At 36.5% G+C, this 12,932-nt stretch overlaps 1 protein-coding gene and 1 long non-coding RNA gene across 3 annotated transcripts in view; one reads left to right on the forward strand and one right to left on the reverse strand.

The window, feature by feature from the left end:
• Positions 1 to 711: 711 nt before the first annotated feature.
• On the reverse strand, positions 712 to 11,775 carry LOC129659366 (uncharacterized). The gene is made up of 3 exons (XR_008718031.1): positions 11,712 to 11,775; positions 10,560 to 10,688; positions 712 to 1,004 (listed from the first exon to the last, which is right to left on the reverse strand). It is a non-coding gene; the product is annotated as an uncharacterized LOC129659366 (long non-coding RNA).
• A 37-nt stretch (positions 11,776 to 11,812) lies between these two features.
• ZNF804B (zinc finger protein 804B) overlaps positions 11,813 to 12,932 on the forward strand; it is a 284,775-nt gene continuing 283,655 nt past the window's right edge. For both annotated transcript variants that reach the window (XM_055590602.1, XM_055590603.1), the window contains exon 1: positions 11,813 to 12,148. The gene's annotated coding sequence lies outside the window, so the exon portion shown is untranslated. The remainder of the gene's footprint in view (positions 12,149 to 12,932) is intronic.

Raw genomic sequence — 12,932 nt, forward strand, 5'->3', positions numbered from 1 at the left:
TTACTTCACTTACCTCTGACATACTATACTACTTCACTTGGTATAATAATCTCCAGGTCCATCCATATTGCTGCAATGACACTATTTCAAAATGTTTGTAATGGCCAAGTAATATTCCATTGTATATATGTATGACATCTTTATCCATTCATCTGTCGATGGACATCTAGGTTGCTTCCATGTCTTGGCTACTGTAAACAGCATTACAGTGAATATTTTGGGTGCATGTATCCTTTTGAACCATGTTTTTTTTTTTTTCTGTACGTGTGCCCAGGAGTGAGATTGCTGGATAATATGGTAGCTCTATTTTTAGATTTTTAAGGAAACCCCATACTGTTTTCCACAGTGGCTATACCAATTTACATTCCTACCAATAGTGTTGGAGGAAACCCTTTCCATCTCCAGCATTTAGTTTTTGTAGACTTTTTGGTGGTGGACATTCTAACTGGTATGAAGTGATATCTCATGGTAGTTTTGATTTGTATTTCTCTAATAATTAGTGATATTGAACATTTTTTTCATGTGCCTTTTGGCCATCAGTATGTCATCTTTGAAGAAATATACATGACACAAACTAAATGATAGATACATTATCCAGATGGTGGTGAAGGTCATCATAACTCAAAATACACTTGTCTTAAATTACAATTTTATATGTAATTTTATAATTATACATACTATGATGCATTTAAATGTCTAAGTAACATTATTAACATATACTTTGTTAATAATGTAGCATAATTAACATATAATATTAACATATAATTAACATATAAGCATTATTAACAATAAATTTTATGTTTAGGTGAGGTAATCATTTGCGATTTTGATTGATGCATATTTTATGTACAGCAACAATACATCATTACACAATGGACTGTAGAAGAATAATGTGAAGATAATTTGATTATTTCAGTAGGTAAGTGCTTTGGTCATAGGTCTGTAGGATGATTCCAAGGTAAATACCCAGTTTCTTGATGAAATTCCAAATGAACCTTTAAAGTCTGAAAAGAAAAATAGCATCAAAAGGTATCCAATCCAATAATTTTACTGGTTTCCCATTTATGTTGTGAACTGACTTTTGGGGAAAGAATTTCATACTTCCTGCCTGCTCTTGCTCAGATCTTCTTCATACCTCAGCCTACTAGTGAGCTAAAACAGGTTTGGTGGTAACAAAAGTTAGCTCCTAATTTGCAAAATCCAGTAGGTTCTCTGTGGTCTCATCTCCCTTGTCCTCTGTAGCATTGTTGCTGCTGACTCAGGTCTTCTTGAAATGTTCTCTTCTTTTGTGTACATAGTATTAATATTTCCCTCAATCTGATTTCATCTCCTCAGTACTCTCCAGGGTTTTAGTCAAGGTTCTTTTTTCTCCTTATTTTATAATCCTCTTTTTAAAAAGAATGTAGTATAGTTGATTTGCAATATTGTGTTAGTTTCAGGTGTACAGCAAACAGATACTCTTATACAATCACACATATGGTCATGGTCTGTATGCTAGCTGCTGCTGCTGCTAAGTCGCTTCAGTCGTGTCCAACTCTGCGTGATCCCATAGACGGCAGCCCACCAGGCTCCCCTGTCCCTGGGATTCTCCAGGCAAGAACACTGGAGTGGGCTGCCATTTCCTTCTCCAATGCATGAAAGTTAAAAGTGAAAGTGAAGTCTCTCAGTCATGTCCGACTCTTCGCGACCCCATGGACTGCAGCCCACCAGGCTCCTCCATCCATGGGATTTTCTAGGCAAGAGTACTGGAGTGGGGTGCCATCACCTTCTCCATCTGTATGCTAGGGACCCCTATAACTCCACCACCAGGCTCCAAACTCTTCCCTTTCTTGGCATTTCATTTCTTTCCCATTCCTGCAAAGAACATTCGGGTATTTCAAGTACCAGATGATCCAAATAAATGCTTTACGTTACCTTCCATACTCTGCACAGCCACACTGTGTTTTGACTCCTGAATAATTTGTGTCTCTTTAATGGTGTCAACATCCATCCATGTCTTCAAGAATTCCCATAATGTTCTTTTAGATTTCCGCCTCCCTTACACTACATTAGATTTGTCATAAATTCCAGTTAATTCCCACTCCAGAATATCTCAAGGTATGAAGACTAAGAGTCAGCGTAAAATAAAAGTCAGTTAGAATGTGTAACAGTGGTAGAAAAGGAAAAGGAGGAGACAGATTAGACACAATTCTCTTTCTCTTCCACCATCCCTCCTTGGTTAAAATTCAAATATGTCTCTATATTTCTTACAGGATAATATTGAAAACTGCTAATGGGGCATGATCTTATCCAATTATTTTCCTAAATGCTCTACATTTTTCCCCTGTTGAATGTCATTTTATTCACGAGCACATCTTCTACTTCTATACTACAGTGCCTTTGTTTATTCCACTTTCTTTCTCTGCAATGTCTTTCTGTTTTCTTTTCTTCTGTAAACTCCACCTGTCTCCACTAATTCTTTCCCTGGAACCTCCTGTGACAGCCCACAAGTACCATTACCTTTTCTGTGCTTCCAGGACTTTGGCTGGTCTCTTGCAGTCCGTTCTTCACTAGACAAAGCTTCCTTCCCCATCTGTCTATCTGCAAGCTTTGACCTCTTCAAGGCTGGAGACTGTTAGACACTTAGCACATATTCATCCAGAAAACTGATACTAAGTGATAAGTGAGTGATTTCCTTAAAGAATATTCACATTATGTAATTATAGGGGATATTAATTGGTTCTTCAAATTATTTTATATCAATAATGGACAGACCAAATTTTCTCATGTTTAGTCCCAGTTATGTATTTTCTTCTTGCTGAATAATCTGATTATGACATTTGGTGCTCATTACATAGGGGCTTCCCCAATAGCTCAGCAGGTAACGAATCCACCTGCAATGCAGGAGACATAGGAGAGGCGGGTTCAATTCCTGTGCCTGGAAGATCCTCTGGAGAAGAAAATGGCAGCCTATTCCAGTATCCTTTGCTGAAAAATCCCATGGACATGAGAGCCTGGCAGGCTTCAGTTAAAGGGTCTCAAAGAGTCAGCCATGACTGAATGACTAAGCACGCATAGTCACATAGATCATAACAAATAGAAAAGGCTCAATAAAGAAAACTTCACTGGGAATGTGGTCATCATAAGGGGGACTCTGTGATTCTATTCAGTGCAGGCTATTAGAGCTGTAATGCTAACAGTATAAGAGTATTTGCTCGTTCAGTCAACAAATGCTTACTGAGAACCTGAAACAGGTATAATATGCAGAATATAAATTAAAATGATTTATTTTGTAAAAAATCTTTCCTAGTATTTAGTTAATAACTTTTAAACAGGAAACAATCTAGTATTGTTAACACAGGAACTGAGTGAGTGCAGAGCAGGTGAACGGAGAGCAGGACTCCATTGTTGCATGCTCCTGGAGCACTTTATAGGACTCTATGGGCAATTCTGGTGTCTTTTTGTCTTTTGAAGATCCTCTCTGTGAATCCAGTCATTTAAATCCAACCCTATAACACTCCTGGGAAGGGAGGGCAAATAGGAGAGAAATACCCTTCAAACAGAGGCTCACACCCTCTAGAGACACCTGAGATAGAAAAGGAGATAATTGCCTACTTCTCTGTTCTACCTTGGAGAAAGCAATGGCACCCCACTCCAGTACTCTTGCCTGGAAAATCCCATGGATGGAGGAGCCTGGTGGGCTGCAGTCCATGAGGTCGCTAGGACTCGGACACGACTGGGCAACTTCACTTTCACTTTTCACTTTCATGCATCGGAGAAGGAAATGGCAACCCACTCCAGTGTTCTTGCCTGGAGAATCCCAGGGACGGGGGAGCCTGGTGGGCTGCCGTCTATGGGGTCGCACAGGGTCGGACATGACTGAAGCGACTTAGCAGCAGCAGCTGTTCTACCTAAGCCCATTTGAATGAAATGGGAAGAAAGAATCATTTTTATATGACTATACAAAGATGAATCATTTCCTACTTTCTTTTGTAACTGTGATGGAAGCAGCAAGGAGCTGAGTCTAATGAGAAAGATGGCTGGTCCACATCCCAGAAGATCTCAGTTCCAATACTGTGGCCTTAGGCAAGTCTAAGTCTCTTCTGAAGGTTCTCACAGTTTCTTTGTATAATGATGCAATGCATATGGTATCCCAGAAAGCACATCCCTACTCTTATGAGTTTCCTTTGCCAGATAATTACAAGAAAGATTACCAAGGGTACCGTGAAACATCATGGGACAATTTCTACACTGACTCAAAGAAGTGGTAGTTTGAAAGGAGGTCATTTCATTTGTAGACAAAGAGAAGATAGAGGTTTTTTACTCAAAAATACTGCTACTACTATTGTGCTTTAGATAAAGGATTTGCTGTATCACCAGGAAACAATGTGAAACTTCTTTGGATAAAAAATAAGGATTTTTAAATGTAAAAATTTTATAATATATATAAATTTAAAGCACTTCTAAGCAACCATTATATAAATGATTTTTGAATGTAATGTATAGATAAGGCCATACTTTTTAAGTGCTTAACTTAAGTTATAAAGTAAATATAGGAAGATATAATAAGCTTCACAATGAACAACAGTTTACAAATTTATTTTAGCAATTCATCTTTAGTGATGATACAAAAGATGAAGTCCTTTGTTATAAATACTCGAGAAGGGACTGGAATCCACAGTTATTTCCCTTCAAGGGCTATGTTGTTAAAGTTTTATTGACCCTGCCTTTCACGGACTTAAAAGCTCTTGTGCCATATTCAGGGAAGCAAATTAGCTGCTGCCTTTTCATCTCATATTGGAGGATATCTTCAAGCTAGATCTATGAACAATAAACAATTGGATGAGAAAAAAAGGAAAGTGAACCAAATGTTTTGTTGGGAACAATATATTCATAAAAATGATAGAGGAAGATAAAGCCAACAATTGTTAAAAATCAGCTGATCACACTGCTTTCTATATGGGCACAGCTGGAGTCCATGCTAAGATAGAAGTCAACTCAATTCTTAAATGTGAATCAGTCTAATTCTGAAGAAGTCTTCAGTAGTGATTTGAGATATAGTTATTACACAAGATAACCAATTACCATTGTTTTCACACTGCTATCCTGTATTTTTTTTTTCCCCAAAATCCTTACCAATTTCCAGAGGCCAGGGTTGGGATAAGTGGATGTACAACCCCTGCATTTCAATTTCATTTGCAAAGTAATAGCTAACTATTTCCTATCTGAGAAGTTTCATCTCGACTATAAAAGCACAGAAATGGTATATATAGTGTATTCCAAGGTTCATTTACTACTCTAGGATGCAGCAATGTAACAGAATTCTCCAAAAGAAAAAGACCCATAGTTGAATATGGGGATAAGTCACTGCAGAGTTAGCTGAGATGTTTGATTTTGAAAAGCCCATAATACCTTTAGTTGTTTTGCTGGATATTGTGCAGATATTTCAAAATAGTACACTTCACTTTGTCAGGTTCAAAATGTTCACTGGCATAATTTGTGATCTGGAGTTTGCTGAATGCATGTAAGAGCTGAGACAAATTGGCAGAGAGAAGATATTGGCAAAACTTTGTATGCAATTCCTAGAAACTAAAGAGCTGTGTGACTAGTATACAGAATGATTTTTGGTCATAATGTTTTAGTACCAGACTGAGTCATTTAGCATCTACTCCCTCAATTTATCCGTAAAGAAATTAAGGCTCAAAGAAGTTAAGTGACTTGTCTGAAGTCAAATGGGTTCAGAATCAGAATGTAATCTAAATTTTCAGATTCAAAACCAAGTACTATTAATATATTGAGCATCTTACCTACTGCATGCCAAGTCACTTCAGTCATGTCTTACTCTTTGCAGTCCTATGGACCGGAGCCTACCAGGCTCCTCTCTACATGGGATTCTCCAGGCAAGAATGCTGGAGTGAGTTACCATGACCTCCTCCAAGGGATCTTCCCAACCCAGGGATCAAACCCAAGTCTGTTATGTCCCTCCTTCATTGGCAGGTGGGTTCTTTACCACTAGCGCCACCTGGGAAGCCCTATCTTACCTCCTGCTGCCTCATATTAGTCTACCTCTGTTCCATAAGCTTAATGCAGTTAGTCAATTTATAAATAGTGTTCTGTTCTCATAGCCAGGATATAATTAATGTGAAAGAAAACCCATTCATTACTCATGCCAATTCAATTATATCAGTTGTGTTTCAACATGTGGTAGAGTTCACTCTGAATACCATAGTCTCAGGAGGAATACATTTGTGTAGCTATTCTGAAATTGGAGTTTCCGGCATAAATTTGTATGTTCAGTTTATTGAATAACAAGATAAGAAGGATTTTACAATATAATGTGAGGATCAGATATTGAATATTTTTTTTTTAAAAAGACATTCCAACAATTCAAAATTTATTTCCATGTTAGGCAAGAATTAATGGATTTGTTGCCAGTAATATCTGTTTGGAGATCTTTAAACATATTAATAAAAAAAAGTCAATGAAAGTGAAATGATTTTTAAATTGCATTTAACTGTTATTTTTTAAAACAGTTGATATAAAACTGACCTATTTAAGAAAGGGTGATTTTTGTTTTTCTTCTGAATTTGGTTATATATTTTCAAAATAATACTTTTTAAACTTTGGACTCCCATGAATAATTTAGTCATTTTACTATGAAGCTTTTTTGTCAATGGATATGAACTTGGGTAAACTCTAGGAAATAGTGAGGGACAGGGAGATCTGGTGTGCTGCAGTCCATGGGGTCCCAAAGACTCAGACACAACTTAGTGACTGAACAATATCAATATGAAGGTTTTTTAGGAAGCCTTTGACTGTGTGAATGATAACAAACTAGAAAAATTTTAAAGAGATGGGAATGCTGGATCACCTTACCTGTATCCTGACAAACCTGTATGCAGGTAAAGAAGCAACAGTTAGAACTGGACATGGAATAACTGACTGGTCCCAAATTGGGAAAGCAGTATATCAAGGCTGTATATTCTCATCCTGCTTATTTAACTTATATACAGAGTACATCATGTGAAATGTCAGGCTGGATGAATCACAAGCTGAAATCAAGATTGTCTGAAAAATATCAACAACTTCAGATATGCAGATGATAACCATGCTAAAGGCAGAAAGTGAAGAGGAACTAAACAGCCTCTTGATGAAGATAAAAGAGGAGAGTGAAAAAGCTGCCTTGAAACTCAACATTCAAAAAACTAAGATCATAGCATCCAGTCCCATTCCTTCATGGCATATAAACGGGGAATAAGAGGAAGCGGTGACAGATTTTATTTTCTTGGGTTCCAAAAATCATTGCAGATGGTGACTGCAGACATGAAATTAAAAGATGCTTGTTCTTTGGAAGGAAAGCTATGACAGACCTAGACAGCATATTAAAAAGCAGAGACATTACTTTGCCTTCAAAGGTCTGTACCCTCAAAGCGATGGTTTTTCTAGTGGTCGTGTATGAATGTGAGATTTGGACCAAAAGCAGGCTGATTGCCAAAAAATTGATGCTTTCAAACTGTAGTGCTGGAGAAGACTCTTGAGAGTCCCTTGGATTGCAAGGAGATCAAACCAGTCAATCCTAAAGGAAATAAACCCTTAATATTCATTGGACTAATGCTGAAGCTGAAGCTCCAATCCTTTGCCCACATGACGCAAAGAGTTGACTCATTAATAAGAGTTGACTCACTGATACTGGGAAAGATTGAAGGCAAGAGGAGAAAGGGCTGGCAGAGAATGTGATGGATAGATAGCATCATGGACTCAATGAACATGAATTTGAGCAAACTCTGGTATAGTGAAGGACAGGGAAGTCTGGCATGTTGCAGTCCATGGTGTCGCAAAGAGTCAGACATGACTTAATGATTTAACAAGAATAATATGAAGTGTGATTATAAAATTAAGGAAATACATATAGAACAGTTGAATTACTCACACAAGAAATGCAAATTTATATTTTGAAGCTGTGAGCCTAGTTGATTTAAACAGTTTCTGGTTTGGGTATTTTTGTATCACTGTTGCAAGATTATTTTGTATTATGTTAGGCTATGATTGTGTTATTCATAGGAATGAATTGTATAATAATAGTGTGCTGATGCCATGCAGGTAACCATGACTACTACTATTGTTCCATCAGTTTTTGCTCTATGCAGCAGTGGATATTTTTAGTGGTTCTATTATTTTCTGTTTTAAAATTTGGAACCTAAATTATAAGTCACTTCTATTTTTTTAAAATCTTGCATAATTTTATGCAGTGTTTCCTCCTTTTAGATATTTAGGTATGGAATACCAGAAAGGAAGCTTGGGCAAAAGTCTTCTAATTTAAACAATAAATGTCTGTCAATAAGGCCACTGTCTTCCTTGTTTCCCAGGGTATAATATTTATATTTCTTAAAATTTCTTTCTAGCTTTTCTCTCACTAAAATCATTAGTTACCTGCTATTCTTTATTATGGGCTTTTCTGGTGACACGGTGGTAAAGAATCTGCCTGCCAGTGTAGGAGCTGTGGGTTCAATCCCTGAGTCAGGAAGAGCCATCCGCTGGAGAAGGAAATGACAACCTATGCCAGTATTTTTCAGAGAAGGCAATGGCACCACACTCTAGTACTCTTGCCTGAAGAATCCCATGGACAGAGGAGCCTGGTAGGCTGCAGTCCATGGGGTCGCTGAGGGTCGGACACGACTGAGTGACTTCACTTTCACTTTTCACTTTCATGCATTGGAGAAGGAAATGGCAACCCACTCCAGTGTTCTTGCCTGGAGAATCCCAGGGACGGGGGAGCCTGGTGGGCTGCCATCTATGGGGTCACACAGAGTCGGACACAACTGAAGTGACTTAGCAGCAGCAGCCAGTATTTTTGCATAGGAAATCCCATGGACAGAGGAGCCTGGCAGGCTACAGTCCATGGGGTTGCAAGAGTCAGAGGGACTTAGCAACTAAACAACAACAACACCATTCTTTATTATGAGAGTTCTAAAATCCTCCCCTTCTAGCCCATTCACACAAATATCAAGCCTTCACCATATACTGATCATTGAAATACCCTTCTGACTGGGCTTTTCACCATTCTTCACATTATTTGTGAATTCATCTCATCTCACTAACCCTTCTGACTCATTTCTTTCTACCTTATTCCGTTCCAATGCAGCATCTTTTCTATTACACAAAGTTTTCCCAAACTGGGCATTTCTAATGTCAGATTGTATAACTTGATGTGAATGTAAAATGAATTATCCAAGTGGGGAGCACTGTAGGTTTTATGGGGTCTTCCACTGGCTGGGTACAAAGCACTGAATGTCAGGGAATTTGGAAGCTTTGTAGTATACATCACAGTTTTTTGGTTGTTGTCATTCTTTTAATAGTTATGAATTTTATCGTAAGCAAAATTACAAGGTCAAGGTCAAGGAGGATTTTAGAGCTGAAATACTTATAAGTATGTAGATTGAAGTACAAATAAACTATTGCTGTTGATTTAGGTAAGCCAATTTATTTTTCTCAGGTAAAAACAAAATACTCAAGTTAATAAAACCCTTCATTAGTGAGATTTTATACTGAGGGAAAGTTAGTTATTGCAAACATAAAATATGATACCGCTTATATGAAAGTTACTCATAAATTCTAGAGCCACTGATTCAATCTGAAAGCAGTGTTATGATCAAAGAAATGGAGTCCAGTAATCAAAAGTTATATCAAATAGTTCAAAGTCTTTACTTGGATGTCTTAAAAAATGTGAAGTGTTTCAAAACATAACACTAATAATTTTCTCCTTTTTTCCCCTGAAACTGCCTTCATTGCAGACCCGTAACACTCCTCAGAAACTCACCCTCCAACGAGCTTTGAGTTTTTTTTTTCTTTTCTGCCCCAGATTTTTTATTATGTAAACGCACCTGGCAGTTCTCTACAAGGCATAATTATTCTTCTGTAATTTAGGGAACAAAGGGAAAATCGGACTAGGTATTCTCTTTGGCCCAGATAGTTTTCAGTCACAAAAGTAACGGTTTTTGTAACTAGATTTTTGATAGACGATTTTATAGCAACGTATACATCATGCTTTGTAGAACAGACTGTACTGGAATTTGGCAACAAATCCTTTGGATTTAAAGGGGGTTCAAGAGAAGAGAATTCAGTGCTAGATAAATAATGTTTTTTATTGTTGCTACCATACAATGTTAATCTCCCAGATTACAATCCAAAGAGATCTTGTTTTTTTAATTGTTTTAATCTATTAAACCAACATTTCTTTTCTGCTTAATTCCCTGTATTCAGATGATTTTCATCATGGATACATTTCATTTTTAAGACACTTTATATTTTATATGGTCACACATAGGAAAATATCCAGCAGAATATACAACAAATTTATATAAATCAGGTGTAATCTACTAATTTTCATCATTGTGAAGAACCAGTATTTTGCTTATCTGATTTTCAATCTTATATGGAATAATACTTTGAAAAATATAACAAAAATTCATTAAAACAATTAGTGTTTATTTTATTTATAATAATTATATAACAAAAATTACATGTGATTGGATGTCATGGCCATATCAAAATTTCCTGTTACATTCGATGTCTGTACTTACCTCACATAAGATAAGAAGGAACAAAAAGTTCTGAAAACAGTTCTCTACCAGCAAGCTCTGCTGATAGACTCCACAAGAGGCATCTTTTTCACGAGAGGCTTATTAGCTGTTTGACTCAGTTGACCTCCTCTGTAAATGTAGATATTTTAACTATTTTTTTGATCATGTATATTATTTTCTTATGCACTAACAATGTCACCATAGACCATTAAACACTTCTCTGTGAGTGACAAAAGGTATCCTTCTTAATAACCGGGACTGCCAGACTTGGCTCCCAGTGGAAACTGGTGTCTGCCTCCCTTGTTTTCTGGCTGAGGCCTCTGGGCCATACAGTTTTCACCCTTAGATGCAATAGCTCTCATTTAGTTAAACTCATTTTTATTTCATTCCAAGCCCCAAGTTGGTTTCTCAGCCTTCACAAGACGGAAAGGGTAACTAGGCAGTCTTTGGAGGATAAAGTGGCTTACCATGGATAGAGCATGATTTCTTTACAGCAGGATTTTATACCTGAGTTGCAAGAAGCAAACCTTAATCTATCATTTATGCTAAATGAGCCTCCATTTCTCACTTACACTTTCCAAAATGTAAAAGGCATTTTACTAAAGGTTTTTTTTTGTTAACCTAATTTATGTTTATATTTACTTTAGTCCACAAGGTTGGGGTGCTTATTTGGTTGGGTTTTCCAGGTTCAGGAAACTCTTAAGAGGAACTCAGTCTTTGAATGTGTTATATAAAGCTATCCATGGTGCAATTTATATATATATATATATATATATATATATATATATAATATTATAATGCTTTTAAAAATTGAAGGGACATAGACAAACATTTAAAAGCATTAAAAATTTAGGAAAAAATAGTTGTATAAAAGCAAATAAAAAGAGGCCCAGATATTAAGACCAGTTAAAAAGAGAAATTTAAAGAATATAGGTGGTCAGGATGTTGAAGTTTGCTAATGCATATAAAACTAGTTAATTACATGTAGAGCAATAAAATGTCATGTTTTCTAGAGAAAGGAAATCAATTTTATCTCAAATGAAATTCATTTGCATTGCTATGGACAGTAATCATTTGCTTGACAGTTCTGTGCAAGGTAACTTCAACTTCTATTGTGGTCTAGTTAATAGAAAATTAATTAAAAGTACATACCTCTATTGAATGAGAATTTCTCATTAGCTTTCATCTCGCCTGCTCTCCAATCTCACCTGTACCAGATGACCTTAGCCTCTACTTAAGAAATATTGAGACCACCTGGCACACTTTCCCTCCTGCATTTCTGTCTCCTACTTAGTACGTGCCTCGCAGAATTCCACTCAGCCGGAGATTTTCTTTCTCTTGCAAGTAAATTTTTCTATTCTTTTCATTCCCATTTCTTTGAGTCCCTCCCAGCTTTAACCTCTCATTCTTAAGTGTTTTCAACTTTCCTATTCCAATGACTATTTCCTTTTCGCCTGTGTTCAAGTTTCTTTCACATTACATGTTTTCACCTCTCTCGGCTCCCTTTCTTTCTGTGAAGACTTTTTTTTTCCTTCATATGCCAGCTGAACTCCTAGATAAGGAGTCCTCATCCTTGCTGCTTCCACAAGGTAATTGTTTATTTCATTACTAAACTTTGGGAGTTTGAGGTTCACCTTTGCTGCCATGTTACTAAAAAAATCCTTTCTCAAATGTTATCCTCTAGTGTCAAAATTTTTTCATAAATCCTGCTGTATCAGCATCTTGATTTTCAGTTTTCTTTCTTACATCTGTGATTCAGCATTCTCTGGAGGCTTCTCCTTGCCACTCTCTTTGCCTGGTTATTATAGCATTTATTGTCAGGACTCTACCCTTGATTCTCGATCAATCTCTGAATATGAGCCATACTCATAATTTCATTGTTTTAGTACTTGATCCAAAAATATACCTCCAGGTTGAACCTCTCAAATTCTAGTCATATAATTCCAGTTGCTCCTAAAAGATAAATATTTCTCATGGACAACTTAATACATCTCAAACAAAAACACTATATCTCTTCACAAAATGGAGTTCCTATTAGGCCAAACTAGTTTCAAAAATATTAACACATTTTTCCAAATCTCATGGGAAGAAAGACTTTCATTTACTTCCATAAACACAATGTTATTATTAAATCTTATCAGTGTTACTGAATGTTATCTCCCAAATTTGTCCTCAGCTTCAAATCCATCACCAAATCCTTGTATTAGTGTTATATTTATTATTTTTGTGTATGCACTTATTTTACTTCCCAGCTAAATTATAAGCCACCTGAACAAAAGGATTTTATCTTTTTCTTAAACAGTTCAAGTAACTAATTAGTAATTAAAATATTAATACATTGCATAACTTAATAATCTTCAAAGCATATTATTT

Source organism: Bubalus kerabau, chromosome 8 (assembly GCF_029407905.1).
Source record: "Bubalus kerabau isolate K-KA32 ecotype Philippines breed swamp buffalo chromosome 8, PCC_UOA_SB_1v2, whole genome shotgun sequence".
Taxonomy (NCBI): domain Eukaryota; kingdom Metazoa; phylum Chordata; class Mammalia; order Artiodactyla; family Bovidae; genus Bubalus; species Bubalus kerabau.